Source organism: Haliotis cracherodii, unplaced genomic scaffold, assembly GCF_022045235.1.
Source record: "Haliotis cracherodii isolate W230 unplaced genomic scaffold, xgHalCrac1.p SCAF_23, whole genome shotgun sequence".
Taxonomy (NCBI): Eukaryota; Metazoa; Mollusca; class Gastropoda; order Lepetellida; family Haliotidae; genus Haliotis; species Haliotis cracherodii.
Genome location: NW_027266279.1, coordinates 11,278,857 through 11,295,794, shown reverse-complemented (window position 1 = coordinate 11,295,794; position 16,938 = coordinate 11,278,857).

Below are 16,938 nucleotides of genomic sequence, written 5' to 3'. Positions count from 1 at the left end.
AATATTGGTCTTTATAAAGAGAAAGTTGACTATTGGAAAATTGAACTCATCCCTCTTGTCATACATTATTGTTTATAGTTATTTGTCACTCTGAATCTTTATGCACAGATCTAAACCTGGATCAGATGAGGCGGTTTCAAAGGTCTCTTTTATTTCTTGTTTTAAACAATAACTATATTCCATATGGTCTCATATATTGTCTTTAATGTTTACATATTCTGAATATTAAACGCCAACTTCAGAGAATAATCAGTCTCGATTCTCCACCGAAACAGATGGGCGTAAAAGGCAATATAGCGGTGAAACGTATGTGAATGTATCACTGGAAATCAGTATTCTAAACTATCATTTGGATCTGTAAATTGAATATGTACGTACATAAGGGACGTACACAATCTTCAAACACCGAAAACAGACACACAAATGACAATACCGTACGTTTCTGCTTTTTACGGAGAGTTTGAGGTATTGCAGCTTTGATGAACAAATCATGAATAGGTTTCATAAAACATTTATTAAAACACACACAACAATTTCAGTTTCCAGTATTGTTGAGGAAATGTATGTTACATGTAAATAAAACAAAACATTTCAATAATCGAAAGAATCTTTTTCTTTAAGCAGAGTCCATTGTTCGATTCCAACTACATCATAAACTTGTGTTTATAAAAATAGGGGATGACTCCAGGTGTTCGCTAAAAACAACGTTAAACTATTGACAATAGTTAATGGCATTGAATGTGCAGTGTGTATTTATATTGCTGCTTCGATGTTTTGTCGTGGTAACACAGTCCGTATAAACTTTCGTTTAAACTTCAAACGTATTTTACTGCGAAAGTAAATCAAATGGATCAGGCACAAGTTACATTATAGCATTATGGCACATGCACATGCACATGCACATGCAGATATATATATGCATACCCACATACATATACATATACACATACATACATACATACATACATATACACGTGCACATACATACATACATACATACATACATACATACATACATACATACATACATACATACATACATACATACATACATACATACATACATACATACAATGCTACTTTTATCAATATATTTTATTATATTTTATAAAATATTATTAATTCACAATATGAACATTATACCAATATTAGTACAGATGAAGTAGGTCTTTGTGTACTATAACCAGCATGTATAACACTGTATACACGCAACACAGAATACAAGATACACGAGAGAAGTATGAAATTATTCTTTTTCTAATCAAAAGAAAAATCTGTTTGTTTTCACATTTGAACACCAAGTATACAACGAGAAAATATATGCATTCATAATAACAGACTGCGAAAAAGTTTAATCTTGATTACTGCTTGAATAGTTGAACCTAAGACAGTTTAGGGCATGTTACATCTTGTCAATCCACATGAAAGAACCCCTTGCTTTCCCATTTAAGATGCATAAACCATACAATCTGAGTAATCAATTATTCATTTAACTGAAATTAAAATGAACGAACACAGATTCAAGATGATGACATAAGGAAAACGAAAGAGAAGAAAAAGCAATTATGAACTGATCTGTTATGACAATTTCGCGTTTAACATGACGAGGCATGATCCGGGAATTAGTGCATAACTTAAAAGCAACAGAATGGGTGTTGGTGTGTGGGTGTGTGCGTGCGTGCGTGCGTAGCTGCGTGAGTATTTGCGTGCGTGAGTGATGATTTGCTGAGATTACGAACAATACCGTTATCCTTTGATGTTGGATTTGAGAAAAAATATCGAGTTCTCCGTGCACTTCATTGAACTGAATAAATTCGAATAAATTGAAACCCGATTTCAGAATGTTCGGTATCTCACTTATGGTCAGAAAAAAAATATCTAAAAAATATTCGGAAATTTGTATTTAAATAGTTTTTGTAAGTACAGTGTATTTTATTGTACACAAGTGCTAAGAGATATTTCAAATAAATATCCTTGAACCAAAGTAAGAATTCAGTCAGTGAACCTATAAAAACTGACACAGAAATCGTCTTTTTGATAAACAGATTGTGTACGAAGTCACGCGAGCAATTTCATTTCAATTTTCAGCTAATAACGTAAGAAGTGCTTCAAACAGCCGCCACGGGTGCCCTTCAGGTCATTTACATCAAAAGTTACAAGAAATAACAAGGTGGACCTGTTGAACATTCGCATATATGATGTCGAGGGCGTTGTGTTTTCACAAGATCATTTCCACATACAATACGTCCGTCGGGATAGCGGGTCAGAATACAGGTTCCCAGTCCCCTATGCTGGTCGTAAGATGCGTCTAAATGGATCAGGTGGTGATTTGGTTGGTAGCTTGTCATCGTGCCTCAACTATTTGCACTTGATGTGGCTGGAAAATTGCAGACTGCGGCGTTAAACAACAACATTTTCAGCGACCGATGGTCTCATGAAAAGTATGGATCGAATAAAATTGTTTCTTAATTTTCGTTTCTTCGGTTTCTTTATGCCAAGTTTATATTTGCATAATGGCGGTGGTCATGAAATGAATTTTTTTTTAAATCATTTCCGCCTTTGACATTTTTTCTGTGATCTCTTATATGTCTTTTGACACAATTTCCATGTTCATGTGTTCCTCCCACCCCCCCCAAATAAAATCAATAAAGTGGAGACATTTCGCAAAAAACTAAATATAAAGGAGATATTTTACACCTAAACAGGCCACAAAGAAACACATTTGCATGGGATTTATGTGTATCTGATATTAACATCTCTCAATCCTTAGATCTTCTGCAGATAAATTTAATGTACATGAAGATTTTTCGTGTGACAATACAGTCATAACAAAAGATTGCTCCAGTTATGTCTGATCAAATACTACAGGTACACAAATGAGCACATATATATTCTGTTTTGCACGTTATGGTATATCCAAACTGCTATTGTCATACAAGTACAAAAGGTCGGCTTTGCTTTTGAGAAACGTAGCCTCCACGGGCTAGAGATTCAAAGCCATCATTTGTCATCGTTCCCGAACAGCGCTATACAGGGTAAGAATGCCCTAACACATGATTGATCGATGTCTCCCAATAAAACCACTTTATTTGTTCTCAGCTTATCGCATAAAACTGCAGCTAAATGCATTAGCGATTGACTTAAGGGAGAAAGATCACCGCCTCCTTAACCTCTTCGGCGTTAATTCTTGTAATCAACACGGACAGGGAGCTTGCGAACATAGTTCACCTGTTTCGCCCACATAAACACTTGTCTTCTTTGTGTCTCTAGCACCTTTATCGACTATCAATTGCCATTCCGGATCATTCAGTTCCGATTCATTAATTGTATTTGCCCTTAACCTTTAGGAGGGTTCTTTGTGGCTCAGGGACCGTGATGTGCCGGCAAATGAGAGGATGTTCGTCCCTGACAGCCCACTAGAGGTGGGTTGGGCTGATGTGGGGGTTGGGAATTCTTTGGATGCCTTGGGGTGTTGAAATATATATAAAAGAATTATTTCGCTTTGTGCGTAATAAAAAAATGGAATGTCGGGGATGGACGTGGTTTTGGTGCATCAAATTAGGTTTTCAAGTTGGTGACATATTTATTTAATAAAAGTTACATTTACGAGATTGATGGTAAGGTATTGTAATTATATATGTATTGTTTAGTGTCCAAAGTTTATATACAAAAATTTATTTCAACATTATTAAAACTGTTTTCAAATTGGCGATTTTCTTATTCAAATAAAAGCTTAATTTAAGAGATTGAATATGCTTAGCCATAGCATGCAATATAATTATATTTGTGTGGTTGTTTTCCGTTTGTATTTTAAAAAATATTTTAAAAATAGTTTTGGGTGTGCATCATTGGATTCAATTTTCTTTACAAAATTATCGACCCAATGCGTGTTAATATTATGCTGTTATTAAAATCAGCGTAATGTATTATCAATAACATCATCATCGCCATTTTCATCTTCATTATGCTGGCACACAATTACTACTGCCAGTACAACCACGCGTACTTAAAAATAATTACATCATTCTGAACCGTCACAGCAACTCAGTATTGTTCACGTTCGAAATTTAAACTATCACAGAAGCACGTTATCAAGTGAATTCTCACGAGAAAGCGGACTCATTACACATTATATTATACATACAATGTAACTTTTATTATCAAAAATTCTCATTTGTTCGTGTTCTGATTCAGTGAAGATTATACACTGGGAGCATATGTTACCGCAAATGGAACAAAACCACGCTGTCATTATAAACATGTTGGTGTCATTCGATGGCTCTTAACAAATAGTTATTGACTTCCTTATTCTAGAAGACTACGGTAAAGCTGTCACACTTGTAGGGCATTGTAGACTGTATCTCGGAATCACCCCTAAAAGATAAAACATACATAAGAGGAATAACATTAATTCATATATTTTTAAGTTGCATAATAACTAAATTGAATTTATGAAAATAACTCTTCTACTACTACTACTACTACTACTACTACTACTACTACTACTACTACTACTACTAATAATAATAATACAATGTTATTTATTTGTTTTTACATACAAACATACAAACAAACAGGAGAATGCGATCCGTCCTGCCAACTGCTGTGCATTTCGACATTGAAAGCATCAATTTCGAGGCATTCCTTCTAGAAATATCCGTACCAATCGGAAAACTACACCGGACTGTACAAATAACACAAAACCAATCCAAATTATTAGCTAATTTAACTTTCATTGAAACGAAAATGTAGAAAATAATCTTATTGTTGTAAGTTGTATGTGTTGAGAGGTTCGACACGCCTTCTTGTAATGGTCAGCGAACGCCGGCGACAGAAACAATTATACTCTAACCTTGTTTACGTGCGTTATCCCCAAATACGTAGCATATTTCTATCAAAATTCCCCGACAGGGTATGAAAGCAACCCTCTCATTTTCTCTATCGTATCATTGAGGCAATGGCGGCAAAGCGTTAAGACTGTCAGGGCAGTCACATATAAGCCCTCTAATCCTTTCGCTTATCTAGCCCGTATTAAAAAGACTCTATCATCCATACACGAAGCAAAATATAATCAATTTATCTTGCTCTCAGAAGTTAAATGCTTTCATAGTTTCCATTTCGACTCGAAGTGCGAATTTCGTCAATAGACTCGCACTACGGCGCCAGAAAGAAAATGGCGGTCGGGGACCATTCATTGTCGCCTATTGTAACATCAAATTTCATCCTCCTTCCTCACAGCATGATCGCCGTGGCTAGAAGGGCTTAACAAAGCAGTTATATTTTAGACGAGCTGGGATAGGGATAAAAGCAACTTAATAACGATAGGCGGGAGAAATTAGGTTTTGTATGGCGAATTTTATCGATTTGGAAGCAATCCGACTATGAGTAATCTGAGGACAATGGAACTAGTGTTGGCATTGCTTGGTGCTTCCAAACCATGTCGTGTCATTTTCCACGAGAATCACAATTTTCACGGGAAGTTAAGATCGGTATTACTGTTCATAATGCGTCTTTTGAGTAGCCACTCGCTTCACTGTCGAACATACACTGCGCATTACAATACCGCAATTGACTTACCAGATGAGCTGACGCGAGATCACGAGCCATGCGAGACTAGAACGAGATGGCCGTCCTCTATCAGCATAATTCATATTCACGCCTTGTTTCAATTTTTAAATATATCAATTGACAAATTACTAACGCAGTGTCCCGTTTCACACCGCTATCAAATGGTCTGTTTTACACAAAGCATTGCACATCAGGGAAGAATTGTAATTACCCGTGGGCGATTAAAAGTAAGAGGCAGACACTTTTAAGTTTGGATATAATTACCCTACCTATGTTATGGGGATACTATAAGCAATACGCGTCAGTTATTTATCGATGCCGTTTACACCAGCTTGTACAACACTCGCGAACAATCTGATTGTGAAATTAAATGCACAATAATAGGTTCTGTTTCATGAACGATCGTTATACACTACGACATTTTCTAATACTTTTTGTTGTTGTTTTTTCCCCCCAGTAAATGGGGATATTGACTGAAATAATCGGTAGATTTGAACATTTTGCGATATGCTTGAATAAATACCCGGCGTTGCTGGTCACATGATAAGTTTATTATATTGTGGCTTTTGTGATGTCAAAATACCTAAAAAGTTTTCTTCAATGGATCTATTTTGCTGAAACGACATCAATTGGTGAAATCTAGTTTTAACTCGTATCAAATATTGCCTTTTTCCGGTAGAAACCAAATATGCGACAGATACGTTTCATTCCAGTTGACAATTCTATGATACAGTCTTCAACAAACAGCCTTTCCATTTTCACCTGCGCTTTTGCCATTGACACCCTGATGCTGTAAATATACACGTAGATAAACATAGATGCAAGCTATAGATAAGTGTATCCGCTTTATGAGTTACCTGTCACGGTTTATCGTCCAAACCATGACAAAGTGATATTAAAAAATAATACCTACTTGCGATTATTATTTGTTTTCATCATATTTTGAATTTTGAAATAATGGCCACGTGTCTTGCCATTACCAACAGATGTGAGACTTCCCAACCCTAATATTCCCGTGATTAAAATATTTAAAATAAACTGTTGAGCAGAAGAAAGAATACACTTGATGGTGGCTAAAATGAAACAAACAAGAAATTGCAGTGTTTCGACAACTGTGTTCAGCCAAGTAACGTTTTTATTGTTTTGGGGGCGGTCGGGTAGCCTAGTGGTTAAAGCGTTCGCTCGTCACGCCGAAGACCCAGGTTCGATTCCCGACATGGGTACACTGTGTGATGCCCATTTCTGGTGCCCCCTCCGTGATATTGCTGGAATATTGCTAAAAGTGGCGTAAAACCATACTCACTCATTCACTATTGTTTTGGTCACATCCAATTTTCAAGTGAACAATTTCTTTTGACATTCAGTTTATACTTTCTCGTTTTTTAGATCAGCATGTGAGAATAAACTGCGCCCAAAACAAGGTGTTGATAGAATGGGGTCAAATGACGTGAATAGTTTTATGACTGTCAAATATGTATAGGTAAACGTTATAGTCTCTAAAAGCATGTTTTTGTCTTTTTAAGTTTTAATCGTATTGTAATCAGTGTTCGAAATAAGCACCTGGCTGTCGACCCGTGGCCGGTAGATATCGTGTCGGGCCCGTAATTTCAAAGGTGTATGGGTAATTGTGGCCTGAGTTATTTTATATGTCTATTTTTTTGTCACAATAAGATGCAGTTTTTCAAATGAGGCCCTCGCGAGTTTTGTCGGGGCCTGCAGCTTCTAAAGACTACATTTGCCAACAATCGCCAATGAAAAGGGTGGTAAATCCTGCTTGAGTACCGTGTTGTTCCATATTAGGGTTGCTGGCGATCTATAACCTAAATGTTTTATTTTATGTTTGTTTATGTTTAAATCTTTTTTATATTCAGCTAATTTTAAATGTGATTCTGTTATATGTTACTTGTCATTTTACTGTTCTTGTCGATTTTGTGTGTGTACTACAAAGATATTAATTGTGAAATGGTGCTATAAATGTGCTAACTCCCTCCGTTTTACAATTATAAACGTTGTTTTCAAACGGAATTGGTGCTGGCTGGAGTTCCGACATCTACATACATACTAAGGGCTATATAATGAAATTCGTTTCTGCAATAGTGAAAGTTCCATTGAAACTATCCTGATTAAAAGATCGATAATACGAAACAAATTCTACTGTATACATGTCACTAGAGATCGGATGATCAGGCTCGCTGTCTTGGTTGATGCCTGTCATCCAGTGATTGATATCATGAGCATCGATCCACGCAATTGGGATTGATGACATGCATCAACCAATTCGCCTCTTACGACAAGCATAGTCGCCTTTTACAGCAAACAAGGGTTGCTGAAGGCCTATTCTATCCCGGATCTTCACGGGTCCAAATACATAGTAGTGAGAGAGTGAGTATGGTTTTACGCCACTTTTAGCAATATTCCAGCAATATCACGGCCGGGGACACCACAAATGGGCTTCACACATTATACCCATGTCGGGAATCGAACCCGGGTCTTCGGCGTGACGAGCGAACGCTTTAACCACTAGGCTACCCGACCGCCCCCAAATACAAATAAAAGAGTCTCGACCAGACAATCCAGTGATTGCTATCATGAGCATCGACCCAAGCAGTTGGGAAGCGATGACATGCATCAACCAAGTCAGCAAGCCTGACCACCCGATCCCGCTTGTCGCCTCTTACGAAAATCATAGTCACCTTTTACGGCAAGAATGGGTTGCTGAAGACCTACTCTACCCTAGATCTTCACGTTTGTAATTTGGTATGACGCGACCGGGGATCGATCCATATTCTTTTGGCCCTCCGGGCAGACGCTCTATCCACTCCACCAACGGGGCGGTCCAAATCGCTGATAAAGCAGGGTCGCCGGACGAGAGGGGTTTAACTGTACACAGTAAACGCATGTTTCTGTACCGCCCGCCATTTCTATGAGAAAATAAATCTGTCATTTTGATTCATTCACAATTCAACTCATTCAAGCATGGGGGCTCAAAGTGTGATACAATGTAAAAACATATATGCGATAAGCCAAATACAAACTTGGTTGGTTGGTTTGTTTTTTTACGCCACACTCAGCAATATTCCAGCAATATCACGGCCGGGGACACCACAAATGGGCTTCACACATTGTACCCATGTCGGGAATCGAACCCGGGTCTTCGGCGTGACGAGCGAACGCTTTAACCACTAGGCTACCCAACCGCCCCCAAATACAAAGTAACGAATATACGAAGGTATGTATATACAACTACTAAAATTGTCAAAATGAAATTAAGGACCTACAATGACACCTGAGGACCATCTAAATGCCCCCCTGGAGATTCCGGGATAGAACTGGTCCCTTGTACCCTTTGCTTGTCGTAAGAGGCGATTAGATTAGATGATCCGGCTCGGTGACTTGGTTGATTGTACAACCGACAAGGAAATGAGTATGAAAATGGTTTTGTCGCTTTTATTTGTATGGTCCAGGCTCGAATAATAACAGGTTGTTGGAATTTATGTGGCTCTGATATTGCTGAGACACATGAGACAAGCGGAGCTCTAACAATAGACAGAGTGACGGTAACGTAAATGTTTTTTGTTTTTTTAAATGACTGCGATCTACGCGATTTCGAGTTAACGATATGTGTCTGTAAGTAAAATAGCGTCAGTCTTGACCAAAGTGTCAACAATTCCTGCAAGTTTCGTAAAGGTAACATTTTGCTTTCGAGGACATTTTGCCTCAAACGAAAAGTTATTATTTTTTGTCAAAAACAAAAATAGAACGGAAAGGAATCCGAACAATGGCTTCTGACCCCCAGAGAACTAAACTGTTCAAGACAGGTTCTTTATGACCAGGGTTAATTTTTTTCAGAAAAATGTGCAAGATGTAACATTTGTCCAGTCTTTGTGGGGTAAAACGTCCCAATCAGCGTCCTGTTAGGACTTTCTAAGTAGCTAACAGATAGTTTGATATAGTTGCTATAGTTGTCTACGTTGTAAAACGTTGGGTATTGTCACTTCCATGTGCAAAGGGACATTGGAGAAGAATTCGGTAAAATAAATAAATTCCTTCCTTCTACTCTGTGGCACATAGAGATTTTCCGTGAACTGTTGATAAATTGGGTTATGTTCCTTTATTTCTCTCTCCATCTTTGCATAAATACGTTATAAAGGGTCTCGATTTCCTCTTTGATTGTTGGCAGACTACCAATCCAAGCTTTGCTTGTCTTGGAAGATCTGTCCAGATGGCAATTGCCTCAGTATGGTAGTGACGTGGGAATCGCAGCCATGCTTAATCAGGGCCCACTTGCACAAAGCGATCTTAGCGCTAAGATGATCGTAACTCCCATACTTTAACATAGGCTTACAATAGTCGTAGCACTAAGATCGCTTTGTGCAAGTGGGCACTGATCTTGACGTGTGGCATTCCAGAGATTCAATAAGACATCGTCCCCTTCATACGATCAGCCATCCACGCTCGTCTCAGTCGCCCTCAGTACACACCGAAATGATAAATCTGCTCAACTCTGAAAATCCTGATGCTTGTCGTAAAAGGCGACTATGCTTGTCGTAAAAGGCGACTAACGGGATCGGGTGGTCAGGCTCACTGACTTGGTTGATACATGTCATCGATCCCAATGGCGTGGATCGATGCTCATGATGTCAATCACTGTTTTGTCTGGTGCAGACTCGATTATTTTACAGACCGCCCTCATATACCTGGAATATTGCTGAGTGCGGCGTTAAACAACAAACCAACCAACCAACCATTCATATGTTTTATAATCAAGATGCGGATAATCAAGGATGGTTGTTCTCTTGCATTGATGTTTTATGTTTTATAGAATCTCGCCCAGTAACTTTCAAAGAGATTGAAAGGTTGAGAGAGCACATGTTAGTCAAAACAATCACGTCTAGGATTATTAAGTTGTACATCACCCATGACACCTACCTTCCCCCATCCCTCATGTGGTGGTAATTGCCCAACTTATATTAACAGACAAATGGCTTGCTTCATCCCTAACTCGCTCTGAACCAGAACGTATACTTTCATATGGCGTAATGTTAAACGCAGTCAGGGTAAAAGGTTATTGGTAACTAATATATAGTCTGTCATTCCGTCCCTGAAACAAATATATCCAATACAGCCTATGCAAGTCTATAGTATTTATATATTAGGCAAAACTACTGGACTTGAAAATGAGGATATGAGGAATGAGATACCATGCCGCAGTTTAACATGAATACCCCACTCAGACACAGTATACTGACTCCGAGCCGACCAGTCCTTGTTTTAGCCCCTTAATGCCGAGCGCCAGTCAGGGTAACAACAAGTACCATCTCTTATCGTCTTTTGGTATGACGCGGTCGGGCATAGAAACCCGGACCTTCTGCTCTCCGGGCGGACGCTCTACCACTAGACCACGGAGGCGGTCGGTAATGTATGACGGCAAGAACACAGAAGACATTGTCTCTTACGGAATGTCATAATCGTTGGACCGTGGAATCCCAGAAGCTGATGCTCCTTCCAGGATGAGAGGGGCGGTCGGGTAGCCTAGTGGTTAAAGCGTTCGCTCGTCACGCCGAAGACCCGGGTTCGATTCCCGACATGGGTACAATGTGTGAAGCCCATTTCTGGTGTCCCCGGCCGTGATATTGCTGGAATATTGCTTAACGCGGCGTAAAACCTCACTCACTCACTCCTTCCAGGGTGAGATATCACGGTCGTGAGCAAGCTGTTGAGCAGGGAATGTATCATTGACTGACCTGTAAGGGACGGGGAATTACGGATTATGTGTCCCAGGTTTATTAATTTTGTAAGTTCAGAGCCTTGGAGTAATGTCCGACAATTCAAGTGCAACTTTCCCCCCAGCCTGGTATATATGCCCACAGCTGTCTTCGAGATTTCATGATTTGATCGTAAAACAAACGCTGTGCGAGAATGACCTATCTGGCTTGGATGCGTTCAGTGAGTGAGTTGGGTTTAACGCCGCTTTTAACAATATTCCAGTTATATCACGACGTGTCAGCTTTATATGGGAGGAAAGCCCGAAGTGATGCAGGTCTCAGACGTTTACCACTTCGATGAAACCCACGAGCACAGGTATGGTGCTGACAAACCTAGAAACATAATTGGGGCGAACCGGGATTCGAACCACCAATCATAGGTTTCTGTCGTGGCGAAGGGACGCAACTCTACACAGCGAATCGCGGCGTCTTAGACCACCCATGCCTCCCAGATGCGTTCAGACCAGCCATTTGTACCATCGGCAATATGATCTAAACTCCAATCACGTCATTCAAAATTCATCGAATCGAATTGTTCATCACACCAACTATTCTTGCCATTCAAGCATCAATTTCCGAATTTTAAAAATTATGTGGTGTGAACTGCTGGAACACAAAGCCTTTTCTAAAACATAGCTAGCCGTTTCTTGAGTCGTGTGGAATATCCATGAATATCAAATTATCTGTCTTTTAATAAACCTTCGTCCATTATTCTTAAGCATGACTGCATTAATTATATTCAGAAAGAAAATACATCCCAAATGTGTTTTTGAGCGATATTGAAATTCGTGATTTATCTAACCAACACCGTAATTAAAAACCGAATATGCATAATCCTCCTTTTTGTACACGTCATGCAAAGCTAATCAGTTTCAGAGTTTGAATAAAATTGAATGAATAGACTTAATTTTCATTGCAAGCACGTGTTGCTTCCAAAGGGGCCCCCAAGAACACGCACTATAAAGAAGCCAACCCTCTGTACAAGTGTATCGACTTGCTCAGTTGGCGGTCTCCATTACGCCGTATGTGATGACGCGGGATACGTATCAGCTACAATTTCAATTTAATATGAATTAATTAAAACGTATTTTAAAAATAATTTCTAAATTTAAAAATTCCCGCCACTTATTAGAATTTTGAATTTACATTTTGGGCACATTAGAGCGGTTGGGTAGCGAAATGGTTGAAGTTGACAACTAACTGTGCATCTTTCAAAGCCACATATATCAAGTAGTCATAGTGTTCTCTCGTCACGCATAAGGTCCGGGTTCGATTCCGTACATGGGAGGCCCATAATTGGAGACCCCTGTCGTGATATTGCTGGAATAATGCTTAAGCAGGTGGTAATGTATTCAAGTGGATACAACGCTGGCTCGTTATGTCGAAAACGCAAGTTCCATTTTCCGCTTGGGTGCAATGTGTGAAGTCCATTCTTCCTGCTCCTCCACCCCACCCCGACCCCCACACACATCCACACCCCTCCCTTCCCCACCATGGCTGCAACATTGCTAAAAGCGGCGTAAAACCATACTCGTGTTTTATCTTTGACTCGTAATACTCAAAATAACCATTAAAAACACTACACCAAAACTCAGCCAGTTCCGAATCAAGTTGCCCGGAATAGCAAAATCCGGATTAACGAAACACGGATTCGTAATAAATCTTCTGATAATACCTGGCGGTAATGGCCTTGGAAGTTTCGAGACTAATGGGTTCCAGATTAACGGGGTGGCATGTTTATGTATTAAAATGGGGTCAAATAAAATATATTACTCAGCGTTAAGTATGAGACAATTTGCATATACAGATCTCATCATCTACCTGCTCACTTGATATTCCATTCACAGTGATAATATACTCTCTAAGGTATATAACAAACGTACTCGTTAACTGACTTAAAGTAAGGTGGAAATGGTGTTTAACGTCGCTTCCAAGAATATTGAACTTATACAGCGACGTTCATGCACCTGTGTCTGGCTATTTGTGACAAATTTTATAATGCTTGAGATACCCCACTCAGACACAGCATACTGACTCAGAGCCGACCAGTCCTTGTTTTAGTCTCTTAATTCCGAGCGACAGGCGGGTAAACAACAAGTACCATCTTTTAACGTCTTTTGGTAGGACGCGGCCGGAGATCGAACCCCGGACCTTCCGCTCTCCGGGCAGATGCTCTACCACTAGATCATTGGGGCGGTCGTCTAATCTCGTATAGTTTACCTGAAAATATAATTATTGCAAATGGTCGAGTTACCATGAGCAGGGTATAGTCTACATAAAATTGTCACAATTCGTGAGTACTTTGTTTTACTTTTAACTATTTCGTTGATAAGAAGTAACTCTAAAGAAACAGAAATGCAAACAAATAAAGACAACTCAATTCGTTACTGCAATACCTGCATGCATATCTTCTCAGGAAAAGGATCAGGTCACCGTTCCGCAAAGGCGAATAATCACAACAGAATAATGAGATAAGATCACAATCTAAACAAAGAGGACATGACAAGTTTTATTCATCTTCAAATATACATGCTAATAGAGAAAAGTCCCGACATTATCGGTGAACATCAGCTGTTTTAATGAATATATCGTTTGATATATAGTTGTATAATTTTGATCAAAGAGTGTATTCCTATCATGTGAAACTGCAAACGATATCCTCCACAAGTTGCAAACCTTTTCCAAAAGCGGTAATATATTGACAACACTTTGAATGTAAAGGTCTTCGAGTCTCTGCTGTGATTTTGAAATTTCTACATTTTGTCAATACATACCAGTATTTACCCATAAGTCACAACCTCGTTTTTGGAAGATTGGATATTTGGATGAATGATCTGAACATATGTTCAGTGATGAAAAATAAATCATAATTGAAAAACACGCTTTACGACCTATGCTGACAAAAATAACACTTCAAGTCATTCAGACAAGATGTTTCCACAAGAACGGAATCTTCATATCCCTTGAAGGTTATAATCCCTTCTCCAATATAAAATTATGCAAGTTTTGAATTGAAGCGTCCATGGGTGCTTGACATTGATAGTGTCAATTTGGCTATAAAATTCAGTTGAAGGACCACAAAACGTGATTGACTTAAATAAACGCGAGTGTCCCAGGTGCTCCCTAACATAACCAGGAGAGCACTGATTTGATAGCACAGAAACTTCGGGGAGCCTCACTGTCGTATTGTGGGCGAGGTATCAACAACGAAATGGTTTGTTCGGCTCTGATCATTTCGACACATAGTCATCAACGATGGACTGCCCTGACTCGGCGCAGGGTCATTCCGACACAATTCAACTCATCTCAGCCCCGCCAGGGGGCAGTGCGGAGGTGAGAAATGCCAACAATAAATCTCCGCCATCTTGTTTTTCAGCCATGCGAGTCGACTTAGATCAAAGCTGTAAGCCTATCCGTGGGATTTGGCAGATTTTGGTGGAATATGGCAGTTAATACCGCCTTGTGTTCATCGTCTATGGCGAAGATTGCCATTCCTTTCTTCTTCTGTTAACTCAGAGTGGATCAGAAGGCTTTTAATCCGTCGCAACAGGGCGTCAAGATCAGGCCCCATAATGTGTTTTGGTTGCTCTGTTCTCATCCCATACAGCCCATGTGTGGAGTCAAGCACCAGCGATGCCAGTCGTATAAAACTGGTTATTGTTGTGACGAGATGGGACTGTGTATATTGTCGACAAATTGTTCGATTATGAATTTGTTTCTTTTAATTCTGTCAACAATGCGCAGGAACTCATGTAGCATGAAATGTGAGTCCTGTTCCAGGCGTATAGATTACACACTCTTTCATATTAATGAGCGCAAAAACGTCAACTGTTTACGTTTATTTTTCTACCTATATTCAATCTGAGATGAAACGAGAACGTTATTCATTGGCAATTTTTCACAGCAGATGGTGGAGCTTACAAGGTCCAAAATGTTGTTTATAAAGGTAAAGGATTTCTATCGGCGGTCTTACATTTATCCTCATTTTATGAGAAAGCGTGGCTTGGGCCATTAACTTATGTTTAAGGGTATTGAAGACGTTGAAAGGCTTGAATATATTTGTATAAATCTGTTGGCGTGTAGCAAAAGGCAGCTTGCCAGAACTCAACCCGTGTCTTGGTGATAACAATTCTCCTCCGTGAAAAGTGACCCAACCTATTAAGACCCTAAAGAAATTATAACATTATTTTTTGGAATCATGTTTGTTTCACCCCTCCCATCCGTCGAAAGAGTCTTTATCAATTGTCTCGTGTATACCCCAAATGTCACCTTTCATAGGCGTGTTAAAGATCTAATACAACAATGTGTTTTTAACATTTTAGAAAGGGTTAATGCTCCCACCACCTCCGAATTAAGAATGGAAGAGAGAAAAGGGGAAATGCGAACACCCTGTCGTGGATTTGTTATTTTCTAATACCGTGTAATGTTTGTTTGTTTCACTGATTTAACTACTTGAACTACAATTAAAGGAGACCAGTTAGACCGCATCGTCTTTTCCTATGTATAAAGATTCAGAGTGACCAAGTCCCTTTTCCCCAAGCCTACATGACAAGAGGAATGACCTCAACTTTCAAATAGTCAATTTTCTCTTTATGTCGAGCAATATTCCATGTAAAAGTTGTTTGATCAAGGTTACAACATTCATTTCTTGTGAATATGGAAAGGAATTTGTCGTTTTTATTTATAAAATCCACTTTTTTAAAACTTAAACCCAACCTCTTGTGTGTGCGAGTGCGTGTGTGCGTGCAGTTCGGGTATGTAGAATTAGCCAAGGCCAAGCACTACTTCATGAATAAAGACTTTTACACATGCCATGATGACGATGATGACGACGATGATGATGATGATGATGATGAAGAAGTATACAGTTTGCTTGCTTTGTACATAGTACTTATGGACATGATGGAACTGTGTTCAGTACATTGTTTAATTTATTAATTTAAGCATGTTTCTAAAGTCATTACTTATTTAAACATACAAAGACGAAATGGTAACTGTTTTAAGTGGAAATTACAAAAATAATAATTTATTTAACCAGTTTTTCGCCTTTTAAAACACTGCAGTTGTGCCTTAATCTTGTATGCCGTATAAACGTTTACATTACGCTTGGTTTTTCAGGTTTACATTATCTGTCATGAGAGGATAGTATTTGAAATATGTTGTTTGTATCTAAATCATTCCAGGATTTCTTAGTTTAAGGTATGAACGACTTACGGTGACAGAGATGGCTGTGCCAAGGCTGAATCATTCCAACTCAATCATACACCCACCCACCCACCAATCGCTCTCGTGTCCTGTCTTCATCCACTCATGTACACGTCTTAAGAAACAGTTGCTTTCTGTACTAAATGAGCTATTGTTCATATGTGGAACATGTCCAGTTAATGATTCTGCATGTCTGATAGTAACAAGGTGAGGCGAGGTGAGGTGAAATTGGATTTAACGTCGCGTCCAAGATTATTGCAGATAGAAACAAGGAACACTGCAACTGTAGCTATCATAGTTATACGTAACTAAAGTATGTGGTCTAGTTATTAATTTTCGGTAACAAATTTAATGTCTATTTTTATATATCTCCTCAGCCTCTGGATGTTTTGTTTATCGT